Below are 18,374 nucleotides of genomic sequence, written 5' to 3' on the forward strand. Positions count from 1 at the left end.
ACATAGAATCGCGGGAGACATGACAGTGAGCAGCCCAGGTGACGTGAAGGCTCTGCTTGTGTTGTGACCCTTGGGGTCCACTGTAGATTTTCTGGTTCCCACGCAGGTGGATGTTCTGGAGCAGGGCCCACTTGTTGGTTTGGCCCTTTTGGGGTCTCGGCTGAGATGGTGAAACCTAAGGGGCCCTCACAGATGCAAACCAATAGAATGGATATGAGGTGTGAACTCTACAGAGTTGAGGCACGAGACGACTGGAGGAGCCCTCTTTGGATGTTATTATGGCTGCCATTCAAGATCTCAAACAAGCTCTTGAACCAAAGATAGACGCAGTCACTCCCCTGAGGGCGGACTTTAAAAAAAAAAGCCAAAAAAGTCCAGACAGCTGAAACGCACATTCACGCGCTTCAGGCCACCACTAAAAGGATGGAAGAACGGGTTCAACATCTTACTAAAACAGAATGCAATCATAGCCGCTAAACTCGAAGATCAGAAAGGAAGGGCCAGAAGAAACAACATTAGAGTGGTGGGAGTTCCGGAGGGGGCAGAGGGGCCCACTGTGGCCCTCTACATGGAGTACCTTATACTAAACACCCTCCGGCTCATGTGCCTTTCCAAGTTCTTGTCCACTGAAGAGGCACGTCAGGCACCTGTCCCCCCGCTGAAGCCACCCACACCATCCCCACCATCCTCAGAACTATCATTGTCAGGATCTTTAATTAAAGAGACCAAGACGCTGCCCTCCAGGCGGCTCGTTTCCGTGGTGAAATACACTTTGAGAACTCTGTGATATGTTTTTGCCCGGATTTCATGTTCCAGATACACCGTTAACATTGGTGTTTCGATGAGATCGAAAAGGCGTTCAAGCTAAAGAGATTAAATATATGATGCGCTACCTGCAAAACTTCAAGTGCTTGCAGATGGCAAGTCATGGTACTTTACCACACCGGCAGAGGCCGGGGAGTGGTTCAGGGATGGTGCACACCCCAGGTGTGGTCCCCTGGAAGGGAAAAAAGGGTAGCCCACTGAAGCAACACCGGGGGTGGGGGAAATGGAGGACAATGGTAGTCAAGTCCCAGGCATCGGAGAGTACAGGGATTGAGAGCGGACTCTGGAAGACAAAGGGGATGTAACCTCACTGCATGTACTCTACCTAATGTGTCACTCAGCTAAAAGCTCGTACAAGTTGGAACTAACAATGCTTGTAAGATTTAACCATAAAGATGCAGGAATAACAGATTATTCTACCAAACTGGGGTTCAACTGTTTGGCTATGGTTTCATAGATTGTTGTGGCTGAGATGGCACCTCTTGACTATGCTTTTCTTGTTATTAACTGGGAGACAGGTGCTCTGCTAGTTGGAAAACTGGTGTACAATCACCTAAAGTGCAGGGTGGAGGGTCATTGTTTGGGAAAGGTTTCGACCATATGTTTTGATTGTTACATGATTTGTTGTGTTTAAGCTCAGGTATATTGGGTAATGGAGGGACCACTTGAGGTCTTGAGGGTGAGGGTGGTTTTATACATTTTGGACTGCACCAGGGGTGTTCTGCCCTACCCTGCTCTACAAAATGGTGTCCTATGCTAGATCGGCTTTAAAGGTCATGACGTGGAATGTCAATGGCCTTGGCAACAAAATCAAATGCACCCTTGTCCTAAAATACACTCATAGACACTCCCCAGACATTGTGCTTTTGCCGGAAACACATCTTAAAGGGAATCCATATAAAGCACTTAACCACATAGGATACTCCTACGCCGCCCATTCGGGCTTTGCCTCCAGTTCCAGGGATGGGGGGCGGGCATCCTCCTCAAATCTTCAGTGCCATATATGCTGTATAACACATGGTATGATCGGCTCAGCCACTATGTGGCCCAGACTAGCACTTAGGAGGGGCACACATTCATATATACCACCACTACTGCATTCAGCCACTCTCCCGGCGCTCAGCTTTCTCCTCTTAGACCTGCCGACTAGGGTTTTGATACATGAATGCCACCATGACAACGGACATGGACAGGATTTTCGCTTCGCAGGGGGGTTTGATAGCACTGTCCATCGGACCTTCGTGGAAGTAATGGGCCTAGTAAGTCTATGGCGCATGCACCATCGACTGGCATGACAGTATACACACCTGGCAGCCACGCACAATAGTTTCTCATGGCTAGATTATCTATTCACCTACACTACAACTGTGGTACCTAAAGATGTATCACTCTGCGATAAGCTCCTTGAACTTTCAGGAAAGGGAGGGTACAGTTGCTTCAACCTGCACTCTATGGGAGGCCTTCAAGATGGTACTGGGGGGCCAAGTCCAGGAGCTAATAAGAGGGCTGAAGAAAGGAGAAAAGATAAAGTGAGAGGCTTTACAGAAGGATATAGCTGAACTAGAATCAGCAATACTAGATGGGGGACCCCCTGACTCTGCACAGGGATATCAGCTTCTACTTCTCCAATGGGACTTTAAGGACTTGGCGGAAGATACTGCTCGGTTCCAGGCGCTGGCCATGCAGCACCACCTCTATGATGTTGGTGATAAGGCCGGCAAGTTACTAGCCTGGTTAGATAGAAGAGAAAAAAGTAGGAACTGGGTGGTGGAAATCAGGAATGCGGAGGGGGCAGTCCGCACGACAAGGGAAGCAAAAGCAGATGCTGTGCAACATACTATGAAGGAGTATATGCTACAGCAATGTGACCACCAGTGAGGAGTGTCGGGAACTCTAGAGAGACATTGTTTTTAAAACTTATCTGGGGATTAGAGGAAGGCGCTTGAGACAGTGGAGGAAGTGAGGAGTGCCATCTAGGGATTACAGTCTGGTAAAGCTTTAGGCCCCAAAGGTCTCCCCTAGGAACAATATAAATGCGTGTCAGACAAAGTGGCAAAATACATGTTAGAAATGTTTCATATGGCTTGCTGTGAGGGTGTCCTACAGGAGGATCAGATGTTAGCCATCATAGTGGTGTTCCCCAAAAGGGTAAGCCCCCAGCAGAGTGCAGTTCGTACCACCCAATCTAACTCCTCGATGTAGAGGCCAAGGTCCTGGCTAAGGTCTTGGCCATCAGGCTACAGAGGTGATACACTCAGACCAATCTTGCTTTATGCCTCATAGCAGTACACGTCTCAACATTAGAAGGCTTTTTGGGGTCCTCCACATGACCAGTCCACCCTACGATGAAGAAGCTGTTCTGCTCTTCTTAGATGCAAAAATGGCTTTCAGTAGTGTAGAATGGCTGTACCTATTTGCAACCCTGGATGGACTAGGCTTTGGCCCCCAATTTTCTGCCTGGGTTTGGCTCCTCTATCAAAGCCCTCTGGCAAGAGTGAACAGGGTTCTGTCTCGTCCCTTTACTCTGTGTAGGGGCACGAGGCAGGGTTGCCCTCTGTCTCCCATGCTCTTTGCACTGGTCCTGTAACCGCTGGCTGCATGTGCGCAACAGAACCCACTTGTATAGGGCATCAAAGGAGGCAGCGGTTGGGAAGAGAGAATCTCCCTATAGGCTGATGATATCCTACTGTATATCAAGCAGCCTCCATTATGCTAGACAAGATACTCCATATTTTCCTGATATTTGGTACCCATTTTGGATACACCATTAACTTGGACAAATCCCTGTTTTTCCTCTAGCAGGTGGGATGTCCATACTTCCCCACCAAGAGCGATGTAGCCCACTTGCGGGGGTTTCCAGTGTCCTTAATGGGGCGAGCAGCACTCTTTAAAATTATGTTGCTCCCTCGCTTATAATATGTGTTGCAAAACACTCCCTGTAGAGTGTCAGCTGACTTTTTTACCGGGGTCAGCAGTGAGGTGTGCAGACTCTTATGGGGTCATTTCCTTGACCAAACTTCAGTGTGGAGTATTTGAGGGAGGCCTGTCAATCCCTGACATTCATGCCTATTACTGGGCATCATTGCTGATCATACTCAATGAGTGGGTGTTTGCCAATGTCGGTGACCCAGACTATCAGGTCGACAGGGAGGCCAAGGGGATCCGGGGCTACCTGTCCACCCTGTATGACAGGCATCGAGAATGTACGCTCCTGTTACACATACAGACTGTAGTAAGGACCTGGAGATAGGCCACTAAACACTTGGGATGGGGGGCAAGCTTACAGACATGACACCACTGTGGTCCTACAATTTAGTTATCCAATCCACCTACTGTGGATTAAATAACTAAATCACCATCTGATTAAAGAAAAATATATACTGACCAATATCATGCATGTCTACACTTTGGAGGTGCTCGGAATACCTACTGCTTGGCCATTAACTCCAGGGCATATGTGCCAGTCTTGGTGTTTCTCCCAAAGCAATTTGCATTCTGTGTTGTTTAGTTTTGCTTTTATCATTCTAAGTGGGGGTTCAAAAATGTTAGCATATAAAGTGCTGTTGACAGCAAAGGTAGGACTATCTGATATGTCACAAATGATGTCAACCCATATGGCAATTAAGAACATTGTCTGTGTTATTGGCAAATAAATGTTTTTAAAAAATGTTCCAAAAAATATTTCTGAAGCACAGGTGGGAGAGCAACATGGAGGGGATGGGAGGAGGGGAGTAACACAGAGGGTGTGTGTACTGAATGAGCAACAGAGAGGGCACAGGTGGGGAAGCAATGTGAGGGCTGGTGAAGAGAAGTGACAATTCACAGAGAAGGAGTATGTGGGTAGGTGTAAGCAACACGGAGGGGGGCACAAGCAACACAGATAGCAGGGAGAAAAGCAGAGAATCAACAGGCAAGATAGCAATGTGGTATGGGCAAGAAGAACCACTCAGACGAGAAAGCAATGGTGGTAAGACATAAGAGTGACCAAAAAAATCGAGCGGGTTGGGTGGAAGCACACAGGCAACGGAGAGCAACACGGAATGCAAAGAGATAGAAGTACACAAGGAAGATAGCTGTAAAATACATTCATTCTCATGAAGTGCTTAACCAAAAAGCAAGCAATAGAAGCATAGAAATCAGCCAATCAAAATAGATGGTATGCTCCATTGAAGAAACAAACACAAGATTGACAAGCTGGAACATGAATAAGAAACAGGCAAATTATAGTAACTGGAAAGCCAACTGTTCATATTCTTGGTAAGCACACAACATGTCTTTCTGAATTAGACACCTGTGCTGTCTGGTAGATTCAACCTAATAAAGCACTCTAAAAGAAATGGTTTCCAATAAGGATGATGCAATTTTATTTATTTATTTTTGCTCAGTTGAACACAGTACACACCAAGCAGCAGCTCGGTTCACTGGATGAACAATCTGTTTGAATTGTACTAGAGAGAGCACTAGAATGTTTATGATAATACACTTTTACAATATGGAATAAGGTAGAGGATATAATGATGAGCTAATTGAAGGTTGATGAAAAATTAATCTCTTTAGCTGTTTTCCAAATTGCTCCCCCCTAATCTGCGGTATGCTGGCAGGGGATGAGGAGTAGAGATGCGCTCTGTGGAGGGAAGGCTCCACCTGCTGATACTGGAACCCACGGAGACCAGGAGGACATCACATCCGGTCCAACGAGACCACCCAGCATCCACAACCAAGGCACTGGAAGAAGCAACTGCACTGCGTAGATGCGGGCAGCTGCTGTGCAACATTGAGTGCAGGGACTCACCCCGGGAAGTGCCAACTACCCTCCCGGCTCAAAGGGGCCGTAGTTTGACTGTAACTGGGTGGCCTTCGAAGGATTACAGGATGATTCTTTTGGCACCCGGTACCCAGCTGCCAAACTCGCCTCTTACACAAAAGACTGCTGTGGCCCCAGTGGCCTTGTTGTTTTCTCTGTGAGGAGGTAGGGAAAGATCTCCCCATCACAGCGAAGGGTGCCCCACAAAAGAAGCATACCGTTAGAGCACTCACCAGTGGCCTGCAGGACGGGGAGGAAACTTCATTGGAGGTTTCGGGTCCACCAGCGCCGTTTTACCGTAATCCTGGATATATATGTGTAGATGGCCCGGTATCCAAGCCTGGAGGATCTCTTACCACCGAGCATGTATTATCAGCGCAGGTGCGTGGAATTCATGTACTGATTCCAGGTGTGGGTGGTACGGGTGATTCAACTGCCATTTTTATTACTTGCTGCTTATCCATGTTCCAAGTTATATGTATGTTGTGCTTTCTGTAGACAGGAGCACAGAATGCTGTTTTAGGGGCTGAATTGTATGCACAGTAAAGTTACCTTTGTAATGTTTTATGCATTTTTGGGGGCTGGCATGTGCCAGGTGGGAATGTTTCATCTTATGTACATTCATGATAATGTCTTAGCATTTCTGATAATATGTTTATTCTGACATGTGCATTTTTGGTGACAATGACAAACTGACTACTGCTTGTGTTGCAGAATACCAGTAATCTATATGTGTATCTGACTACTGCTTGCTTGCGCAGAAAACTAGCAACCTGTGTGATGTTCTGACAAATGTTTGTGTAGCAGAGTATTACTGATACATGTTGTGTTTGGTCTAACTATGTTTTATGCAATACAGGTTCTTTTTATATAAGGTGTTGTTGTGTTTCCTTTGTGGTGTATTTATTGTGTCATGTGTGTTTTGTGTGTTGTGTAAATACTTTACACATTGCCTCTAGGATAAGCCTGACTGCTCGTGCCAAGCTACCAAGGGGGTGAACAGGGGTTATCTTGAGTGTGTAGCTCCCTTGCCCTGACTAGAGTGGTGGTCCCTGCCTCGCTTAGGTGCCTACCCTAGCCAACCAGGAACCCCATTGCTAACAAGAAGAAATAGAATAGAAACCTCACCATCAATAGTTAGCCTGTCCCAACATCAACAGTTAACCTTCCAGAAGGAGGCTAGTGTCCACGTATTTAGCTTGAAGGAAATTGTTTTCCTTCGTCTATAGAGTAAGTAGCCAGAGTATGCAGTTTTACCATTTTGAACATGGATTTTGAAACCCAGCTGGTTAAAGGAAGCAATCTAATGTATATATTGCTTTAGACATCGAAGAGCATGACATCCTACTGACTGCCCCTCCAGATTACAGTTTTAGCATACACATTAATAATTCAAACACATTGAATTCGAAGTATAGTGAATGAGGCTGCATACTTCATTGTGGTTAAAATACTGAAAAGGCTTAAAATCAAATGATAGAAGCACACTTTAAATATAGAACAAAACCTATATGCAATTGAATCATATTGGAAAAACAGAAACATATGTGTTCTTCCACTCATTACCACAGGTTGGAGTGAGACATCAAATCAACATGTGCAATTTACCTGAAAGTTTAGCTCTGCACAGAGATTTTCAATTGTATTTTACTTATTATTGATAATGTGTAATTTAATTCCAGAGAAGCACTCATTACAAAATGAAAGTCACCTTATTCACTGATAATAAATCCACAGTAAAACGTGCTTCATCATTCCCTGCTCTGAAGTTTATTTGTTTAATACGATTCTGGCAAGGACAACAGAGGGAGGTCCCATTATAAACCAATCACAGTCTCCTTGAGTGATGCCTATCCCTGCTATTAGGCATCAAGACAAACTGTTTTCTTCACATAAAACTTTATTCCAGTGGAACGTATGATTAGCAAGTCAAGATTAACTTTAATAAGAAAAGACTATTAGTTTAACAAAATAATAGTGTTTATATCTCAATGGTACACAAATGTGTTAAAACACATTTCTTGTTATGTGCTATTCTGAAGAGCGAGGATTAAGGGTAGAAATTACAGTAATATCTTTTCGGTGCAATACTCGGCCACAGTATAGCCACTTGTATTTTGTCAGACAATAATCTATGATTCTGCACACCCAAAGGCAAGTGGCATTGGCTTGTGAAACAAAGTTACACGCGTGATTTAAAAAAAAAAAAAGATCCCACCAAATAGCACTCTGCTCAATGTTTGTAACCAGAATCCTCAATTTACAATTTTGAATTTATCTAGCAATCTAGACAGGCTCCTGTGAGTTTCTGTCCACTTCTATAGTCCAGAGTTTTTGCACCTATATAAAAGTTCAAGGTGAAGAAGTAGACTTTCAGGAATAATCTGAACGTATGAATCTTTTTCTTGTTGCACATTAGAGAGACGTAATGAAATACTTCGGTGGAAGCAGGTTAAGAAGAGAGGTAGACTGGTATAGCATTCACATCATGATTCATGCACACGTTGTATTCAGTGGTGGAACTAGCTATAGTGCAGCAAGTCATGACACTGGGACCCAGTGGCTGGATGAGCCCAAGAGTCCCCTACAAGTCTGCCTGTTGCTATGAAACAAGTGTGGAGGCCCATTTATTTCCTTGCTCGCATCATAGTCTATGATGGATTTGCTATGACATTGGTGGTTTCTAAGATTGTTTTTAAATATTTTACCTAAAAATGGAAACTTGATGCTTGCAAATATTACTGGCTACTCAGGCAACAAAATTTATGTATCAAGGAATGGCTGAAAGTTGATGGCAAATAGGTCTATAATGAGGTAAGTAACTAGGGAAAATAGATTCGCCTTCCCCATCCTTAACATGAACCTCTTGATAAGCTCAGTAGGGCTGCTTTTAAGAGAAGGACTGCTACAGCTGGTACACAAAAAACGAAATACACAGTCACTGGAGTCAACCTCTTAAAGCTGAGTAGATGCTGAGTGACAGCTATTGACCTTTAAGGAAAGTGCTGACAATGTTTGTTCTTACTAGAGGGTGTCAGAGAAACCTGCTTAGAGCAACCACCATATTGATCTGAGGACTTCCTATCTTGCACCAGACTATTGCCCTAGTCCCCCACCACCTGGACCACTTTCTCTACCCCACAATTCTTCAATACTATCACATACTACCTAACTCCAAGGATATTACAACTTCAAGGACTACAGTCTGCCAGATTTCCACAAATGGGATACCTTTGCTCTACAAGAATGACTATGGAGGTCAATAGTCTGTTTGAGGGCATTTTTGTAGTAATATTCATTGCAACCACTCTTTTGTCCCAGTCTTCTACAATTAATCACGATTTCCCCACTTTCATCAAGGCTGTATTACTTGTAACATAAATCTTGCCTTTTAATGAATAGTATGTTGAGGCCAAGTATGACATTCATGCCTCCTACATTTATTCTTGTTGGGGCCATTCTGTTATCCCCACCCCAGTAGGTTTTGGAAACACTGCAGTCTTAATATTATTCATTACACATTTTCTCTTTCGCTGCAAAGAGTGATAGATTTCGCCCACCCAGTCACCTTTTAGTAAGCTAGCTTCCTCTGGTGGAAGGGGGCTTTCCTAGATAATGATTGCATATGAATTTGAGAGATTTTGGGTGCTGGAAGACAGTTTTGCATTTAACATGATGTTTTTTAAGTCTGCCATTGAAAGGTAGGCATCAATGATGAAGTAACAGCTACTCATACTCTTACCCGATATAGAATGGTAGAAGCAGTTTTTGTTGTTAATTGTAAAATAACTTAATACATTGAGGAAGGCTCATCCAGGTTTCAGCTTGTATCAAAGGCTTGTGAGTGTAGAATAATTAATTGTTTCAAACATCCCTACACATTAAGGTGGTCATCACGAGTGGCCTTGAAAATGGGCTAGCATTTCCACACATTTCAAGTTACTGATATCAGGGGTACTCATTTGTTTGGGGGTGGAGGAAATCAGTCCCATTTGAGTTAGACTCTGAGAGTCTACTAAGAAATGGGGAATTATCAGGGACTCTGTAGTTCCGCAGGGGTGTAGAATTTAATAAAATATCTACTTGTCCATGGGACAGGTTGCTTCTTAAATCTACTTGTCCTGTAAAAAAATCTACTTGTCCCTTTGGTGTCATGTAGTGCGGCAACACATTATGGCAGCACTCTCATTACATTAGAGCTCTGATAATAGCCATCATGCCGAGGCTAATTCTATAGTAGAGCTTGAATACTTGCAAGTTCAGTCCTTACTATAGCAATTTCCTTGTTGTGCTACCTTTCTGCAGATCTATGTATTGGGGCTGGAGAAAGCAGTAAGGAATAGTTCCAGGGCTGGAGTGCCTTTGAGTCTGCAAAACTACTACCTTGCATGTTTTAAGGATGTTCACTAGCTATTCTCTAATCTTTTCTATAAACTGAGAAAGGTTAGAAATTTACTCCTGACAATTGCAGGAGTAGATGTCTTTCCAGGATTGGGAAAAAAGTGGTTGGAGTCAACGTGAACTTGTAAACGCACAATAGATTTTCACATCAGCAAATCTACACATGCATATTTGCTCGTGCTAAACTACAGTTCACAAATATTTTCTGGGAGTACGATTTCCTGGTCTACTTCTGTAAGTTCTCGTGAATTCATGAAAGCCATTAATTCACTGCACTTTTGTGACTTTTTTAAGAATTGGGTCCCTAATTAGGTCTGGCGTTGACCAAGACATTTTGTTTTTATTAAAATTCTATTTATCTCTCTATATATTGGCTGCCTTTATTGTGAGTGATCGCATTCTGCTGTTCCACAAGGAGCATTTTGGCACACAAAGTAGTTTTGTTCAATGCAAGGAACTACTGTGGCAACCAGTGGCATAACGAAACTGGAGGGGGCCTCTCTGCAAAGAACATGGAGGGGCTCCCTTCTCCAGACTCCCTCAGGGCAGGTGCTGTGCTGAGGGGGCCAATAGAGGGGTCCCCCGCACTGCAAGGGCTGCGGGGCCTTTGTTACACCACTGGTGGCAATATGTGTTTTTGAGACTGTTAGAAATGTGGTCTTTGGTTTGCAGTAAGGTTACCCCCCTGTTCAAGCAAGGACCCTTACTCTAGTCAGGGTAAAAAAAGAATCAACCTCAGTTAACCCCCGTTCACCCCCTTGGTAGCTTGGCACAAGCAGGCAGGTTTAAATTTGGAGTCTGGGTGTAAAGTATTTGTACCAACACACACAGTAACTCAGTTAAAACACTACCAAATGACACAACACAGGTTTAGAAAAATAGGAAATATGTATCTAAACAAAACAAGACCAAAACGACAAAAATCCAACATACACAAGTCAAGTTATTAATTTTAAAAGCAAAAGAGTCTTCTTAAATCCTTGAGAAAACAGTAAAAACACTGTTAGCATTGAAAAGTACCTGGGTAGCGTCAAAATAACAAGCACAGGTGAGTGTGCGTCGAAAAGGTAAGTGGTGCGTCGATTTCTCACCTGCAAGTGAGACAGTGCGTCATTTCTCCTTCTCTGGTCGGGTCAGTGTGCGTTGTTTTTCCTCCCCCCAGGGGAGCGATGCGTCAATCTGGGCAGCACTCGCGTCCGGGCAGGCGTAGCATAGTTTTTCTGCACCCAGCAAGGTTTGCATTGAAAATTCTGCCGCACAGTATCAGCAAAACCGCACAATGTGGGTTGTGAGGTTATCAGCCTCCGCCAGCGGGTGTTGCGCATCGTTCTTCCAGCTACGTGGGTCGATGTTCCAACCGCAATGGTGTTGCAGTGATTTCTGCTGTGAAGCTGGCGGCGCGTCGTTTTTCAGCTGCGTCTCGGAAGGTGCAGCGATATTTTCCCTGCATGGCAGTCTGTGCATGGAGTTCCAGTCTTGGTCTGCTAGATTCACTTTCCAAGGCCCCAGGATCTGGATAGGGCACCACTTGGCAGGGCAGAAGTCTCAGCAGAGAGTCCAGGTTCTGGCAGGAGACGACTTTGATGGCCCGGAGACTTCAACAACAGAAGGCAAGCTCAGGACAAGCTCTTGGACATTTCTTCACAAGCAGGAAGGCACACAAAGCCCAGTCTTTGTCCCCTTGCACAGGCAGAAGCAGCAACTACAGGATAGCTCCACATAGCACAGTCTCAGACAGGGCAGCACTTCTCCTCAGCTCTTCTCCAAGGAGAGGTTCCTCTTGATGTCCAGAAGTGAGCTAAAGTCTGTGGTTTTGGGTGCCATTCTTATACCCATTTTGGCCTTCGAAGTAGACTTACTTCAAAGGACAGTCTCTCTTATTTGTGAAATCCTGCCTTGCCCAGGCCAGGTCCCAGACACACACCAGGGGACTGGAGACTACATTGTGTGAGGGAAGGCCCAGCCCTTTCAGGTGTGAGTGACCACTCCTCCCCTCCCTCCTAGCACAGATGGCTCATCAGGATATGCAGGCTACACCCCAGCTCCCTCTGTGTCCCTGTCTAGAGAGAGGTGCAAACAGCCCAACTGTCAAACTGACCCAGACAGGGAATCCACAAACAGGCAGAGTCACAGAATGGTTTAAGCAAGAAAATGCCCACTTTCTAAAAGTGGCATTTTCAAACACACAATCTTAAAACCAACTTTACTAAAAGATGTATTTTTAAATTGTGAGCTCAGAGACCCCAAACTCCACATGTCTATCTGCTCCCAAAGGGAATCTACGCTTTAATCATTTTTAAAGGCAGCCCCCCCCCATGTTAACCTATGAGAGAGATAGGCCTTGCAACAGTGAAAAACAAATTTGGCAGTATTTCACTGTCAGGACATATACAACACATTAGTGTATGTCCTACCTTAAACATACACTGCACCCTGCCCATGGTGCTACCTAGAGTCTACCTTAGGGGTGTCTTACATGTAAAAAAAGGGAAGGTTTAGGCCTGGCAAGTGCGCACACTTGCCAAGTCTAATTGGCAGTTAAAATCTACACACACAGACACTGCAGTGGCAAGTCTGAGACATGTTTACAGGGCTACTAATGTGGGTGGCACAACAAGTGCTGCAGGCCCAGTAGTAGCATTTGACTTACAGGCCCTGGGCACCTCTAGTGCACTGTACTAGAGACTTACCAGTAAATCAAATATGCCAATCATGGAAAGCCAATTACATACACATTTTATACAGGAGCACTTGCACTTTAGCACTGGATAGCAGTGGTAAAGTGCCCAGAGCAACAAAAACAGCAAAAACAGAGTCCAGTACACATCAACAACCTGGGAAACAGAGGCAAAAAGTTAGGGGGGGGCTACACCAAGAAAAGTCTAACAGAGACCTAAAAGCTTTTTTTGCTCTTTGCCAGTGTTCGTTACAATGGTGAGGGCCTTGCAGCTCCCACAAAAATAAAGTGTTACAAAAGTAATGCCAAAACACGGCATGCATTGACGAAACCAAATGACTCTCAACAAATGTCAGATCAGTTGGCTTTGCCAGTGCTTATTTATTTTAATGCTTCCCATAATCTTGTTGAAAATGGTTACACTGATTTTCCATTAGGAATATTTTTTGGAAATACTAGCATGCATCAACACATTTAACTAAATGACGCTTCAAAGAAATAGCACCTAATTTCTAAGTTGTGAAACATTTTTTCCTACTTGCATTCTTTTTTCTGAACATTTTATTTTTAAAGCAAAGAATCATCGCTCTCGCTTACAAGCTTCTGCAAACATTTGCATCTAATCAGAGAGCATTCTGGGAGAATTATACTTAGCTTCATATTGTTAAACTTTTCAAATGTGTGTACACTTTTTTTTTTACTGGAACCACTGTCAGTAGTGCAGTGCAGCCTTAAAACGTTTATTTACAGCGTTCACCCTAATAATAAAGGGTTTTCAATAATAAACCATAAATACAAGTTTGAACACCATTAACTTACAGACACACATATTAACTCAACTACAGACAGTCCCTTCTTTGTAAACTGGAAGCCAAAGGGTTTGTGCTGCAGGGGGTTGGACCTACTTGTTCCAAGGACAAAGTAAACATAAACACTTGTTGCCCTTGACCCCAAACAATATGTGTCAGGCGATAGGAATTCCACATCCCTGGTTCTGGGACATATTCCCATAATAGTGCCTCTTTTTTTAATTTTTATGGTAATGGAAACTGCTTTATCTTCCCAACCTAAAATAAAAAGCAACCTGTAATGAAAGTCTAAGTGTCAAATGCTCAACTGAAATATTTAATAGTTGCATGTTAGCTTACGGGTGTCAACCACTGACATGAAAGTGTAATGCTCTCATCTCTGATCACTTCTTTTAAAACTTTAGCTATTGTAGGCAATTATCTTTGTCTAGAATGATCATGAATTTTCAATTCCTTCAAGTAGGCCTTGTAGCAAAAATTATAAAGTGAATAGGCACTTCAGAATTGCAAGGTTCATCAAAAAGGTGTAGTCCTTGGCCACTCTGGGCTTCAGATATAACTATAGATTTTCAATTTGCAGTAAAGAAAACATCTTTTTATTAGCCAAGTTCTTCCTCATCTGTCAGTATTTATGACATAACTCCAAGCCACTATCGCACAATGCTGTTTGTTATGTTTTAATTTAGAATATGGACTTTTTTCTGCTAGTATCACCTGTAAAGCTTGATTCTTATTGCTGTTTTTCACAGGTTATGGTAACATTGATCCTTTAGCATGTGAATATCTTCCACCATTGTGTTTTCCCAATATTGTGATACCCATATCATCAGGGCGGAGTTGTCTTAGAAAATTTGCAAGGGTGTCTGGTTGCAGGAATTTCATCTTTTTGCTCTGTATTGTTATTGACATCCTATCAGGTTGAAATATTATGCTTCCTTTCTGCAATTCCAAGTGAAAATCTTGGTATCTTTGAACTTATAGCAGTGAATACATTGAATATTATTTAATGAGTTGTGCTGTATCTGAGTTTGTATCCCCAGCTACCACACCCCAGATTAAGCCTTAACATTTTTAGCATTGCTACTCCAGGAGAGTCAGTAATGTACTATAATATTGTGACCAAATGTTGTCTTACAGAAATATGGTGCCCAAAAATAGGTTGAAAAAATATTGCCACTTTGAAGTAAACAGCAAATCTATATACAATAGTGTGATATTTTTGCAATGCCATTTAAAGTAGACCGTTTCTGTCACATCATATTTTTGCTGATGACATAGCAAACAACTGCAGAGTCAAATGTCTAAGGCAGTAACACAATTAACCATTTGGTGTACATTAGTATCTGTGGCCTTAAACATTAGAGGTGAATGGCAGCCAACAGAGGATTCTCTCTTTTAACTTCTGACTGCCTCAAGACCCAAAGAAAAGGCATGGCACTCTAGCTTCACATGCATTCAGTTGTACACAACAATACCTTGCCATATTAGAAAATGTTCCAAATGAATAAACTGCACACAGCTTGCGGCGTCATTGGCTAAACTATCTTATTAATTCTTTTGCTAGCATCATTAGCAATTGCATCACTGTCTTTTAAGATCCTCCAATTGTAAAATGACAAATATGGTACCTTAACTAAATGAGTGCTAGCATTTTTTTTTGCATCAAACATTAGAATGTTGGGAGCTCCATTTAAAATAATGAAGTTGCTCAGGGCTAATAATGGCTCTAAGAAGCCTTCTACTCCGATAGTCCAATGCTTGTCTTTCTGTGTCCCCCTTCTTTAATTTAGCACTCTCTTTCCTCTGTGGATTAAATGTTCTAATAGCCTAATAGCTCTTTTGCCTCAGGTGATACCGCTTGTTTGCTTCAAGGACATGTTGATCTATCTCATGACTCATAACATGAGAGGCTCGATCATGCCTTAGCCTGAGACACAAAAGCAGACAATGCTTAGATCTTGAGAACCCAAAATCAACATGTGGATTTACCCATGAACATTCAGGAACCCCTCAAAACTGGGGCTCCTGAATCGTCTTGAGACTCCAAGCCCCGACTCTCCAAACTTCGCCTTTTTTTAAGGAGTGGGAAAACCCATCACAGTTCAAGAAGTGCCATAGTGCTTTTGTTAAAGCCTTGTGTGCAAAGGCTGTTTATTATAGTACTTTTTAATGTTAAGCCCTGTGCTGAAAGGCGTGCTTTCTGCACTCTCATGAAATGGAACTGACTTGTTTATAATGTATCCAGTTACACTTTGGAGGGAGTAGTACTTTATACCTTTTGTACTAAAATCTTCCAGAGGAGAAAAACTGCCCACAGAGTATTGTGTACAATCCCAAAATTCTTTGCTTGTTTGCTGCAGTGTGCCTATGCTGGTGTGAAGCAGCCTGCTTTTCTATAATAAGCAGACGATTATGTGCGACAGTGTAAACATATTTGCAGACATTTTATCTTTTTATGTTTGTGGTGTAAATATAAAATTGCGGTGTAAATGTAAATTTGAAGGACTATCCACTTGATATGTAGCAAACATTGGGAGGGTTAATGCCAACATAATAAACTGAATTTTAGAGTACACTGGCAGTGCATGAAAAGTATGTTACATATTTTTAAATCCATAGTGTCCTGTTGGTTGTCTGGACCAGTGGCGGACAGTAATTTTAGGAGGGAGGGGAGCGGGCGGGCAGCACACTCACACTTATTCATTCACAGATGCACGCACGCACATCCATTCACAACACTCATCAATATTCAAACATACTTGCATGCACCAAACATTCATTTAAAAAAACACACACACCTTCAGCTCAGAGGTCCGAGGAGGGTTGGGACGGCTGCCTTCCCTCTCTGGCTAACCTTAGGTCAGCCAAAGAGAGAAGTCCCAACTTCGTCACAGAGTAGGATGGGGTCAGTGAGACTTCTGACCTCTCCCCACTCTGTGATGAGGTGTCACTGATTGACACTCGCCCTGGGCGCTTCAGGGCTTAAACCTGAAGCGCCCAGATCGAAGTCAATTGGTGGCGCCTTCCCTAGTCACCGAGGGGAAGGCCCTAGGCACCTTTGCTGAGCTGGGGAGGTCATGCCCATAGGAGCTGTGACCTCTTCAGCCCAGCAAAAGTTCAGCTCAGGCAGCCAGGAGTCTGCGCAAATCGTGCATGTCTCGCTCCTGGCTGCCTGATCCAAACAAGAAGAGTGTCTGACAGGTTGACCTTTGCTCAGACTGACAGACACTCTTCATGAGAGGCAACAGGTGGGGGTGTGTGGCCCCTCCGCCCCAAAGGACGGGCCGCAGCTGGTCTGGACTGAAAAGGAAGCAATACCTCCCACTGCCTGAAAGGGGCATGACCTTCCCTGCAAGGTTTTAAAGATGCAAAGTGAAAACCACACATCTTTGAGGGGCGACTCCTTGCTCTGATACGTTTTAAGGCATAAGTAATGTGGGGGGCTCAGACTTTCAAGGAAGGGGGGCTGATAGAGCTAGCTGTGTTCTGCGAAGTCTTGCCCTGATGACCTTGAATAATTCTTAAACAGATTATTTTAATGCCCTCTACCTGTAATTTATTTTTACTGTTGGTGATGTGTGAGAGTCTATTACAGGCATATTGCAGAAAATGCAGTGTTTGTTTCTTGCAACATCCATAAAAAGTTCCTTTTAGATTAAAACAGGGCCTTGCAGGTCACAGAGATTATATGCAATACTATAAGTGAGCTGCTCCTGTGTTATAGTATTGGAAACACCCAGCACTATTCCTGAATATTAGATGTAATCACATTTATAATTTTGGACGATTGTGCGTGTGCATCGTCAGTGGCCTGGCCAAGGAGGGCATGAAAGCTGAAACTGTTAATGAATACAAAGCTATTCTGAACAGGGACCCCAAAATACGCTTGGCCCAGGACCTCCAAAATCCTTAAATTATCCCCATCCTTGCCTACACGTTTAAGGCAGTGTTCACGGTTTCCTTCTCTCCTTCTGACTTGAAGCATAGGCAGAATTTGGCAAAAGATTCACTGGTAGAGGGAACTCACAATAATTAAAAAATATGTGCGGCTCCGAATACGTCCAAATCCGATAACCCACTCTTTCCACTGGTTTTATACAGCAAATAAAAATAGAGCTTTAACACAGAGGAATATTTAAGTAGAATGCCCTTTATTGTCGGTGTGCATGTGATGACATCGGCAGAAAATATTACATTTTATTTGACATACTTTATAATCAGATTACCTTCAGTGAACATTGTATATCTCTGTGCCTTCAAGGACAATGTTTTTTCTGCATTTATCTAAATCACCCGTTTCTACATGGTTTCATTTGTTTCTGCCACCACTAGGTAATTCCTGGAGCAGGTTTCCCAGGCCTCGTATGAACAGCATTTTGCACAGGTTTAGACAAGTGTTTTTAGAGCAGCGTACCGTGCGACAGAGAACCATTACCTCTTCATCCATCTGGCTGTGCTGATGACTCAGTTTGGCCCTTGTGCCTCCAATCACAACTCTTTCCAAAACTGGGAAACAATCACTACAGGGTGGGCGTGGAAAACGTGCTCCTATGGCTTGCTGATGGCTCCTTTCCTGCCGCGAGTTGCCCACAGGGTTGTGAGCCGCACTGACATTTTGGAGTTCCTGGATCATCCATGCCTGCGGTGCTGCCGGATTGAGGACGATTCTTGGTGCCGGCGGAGATTACAGTGAGTTGCCTTACTGCTGTGCGGCAGTTTATGAAGCTCCTCCCTTTGTCTTTTCGTGCGCGCCCGGCTGGAGGTCTGCTGTGCTTGCTTTAGGCCTTCTTGGGGTGGGTTATGTCTTGGTTGCTGGGGTGTCGGAGACTCCAAAGCTACTGGCGGCACGTTGAATGGT

The 18,374-nt window shown here is 43.6% G+C and overlaps 1 protein-coding gene and 1 long non-coding RNA gene across 5 annotated transcripts in view; one reads left to right on the top strand and one right to left on the bottom strand.

Annotated features, from left to right (window-relative positions):
* DMD (dystrophin) overlaps positions 1-18,374 on the bottom strand; it is a 6,960,831-nt gene that overhangs the window by 6,815,885 nt on the left and 126,572 nt on the right. The gene's annotated exons all lie outside the window — the stretch shown is intronic.
* LOC138250200 (uncharacterized) overlaps positions 18,091-18,374 on the top strand; it is a 114,985-nt gene continuing 114,701 nt past the window's right edge. Inside the window, exon 1 of the long non-coding RNA XR_011194905.1 lies at positions 18,091-18,205. This is a non-coding gene — a long non-coding RNA (uncharacterized lncRNA). The remainder of the gene's footprint in view (positions 18,206-18,374) is intronic.

Source organism: Pleurodeles waltl, chromosome 8, assembly GCF_031143425.1.
Source record: "Pleurodeles waltl isolate 20211129_DDA chromosome 8, aPleWal1.hap1.20221129, whole genome shotgun sequence".
Lineage (NCBI taxonomy): Eukaryota > Metazoa > Chordata > Amphibia > Caudata > Salamandridae > Pleurodeles > Pleurodeles waltl.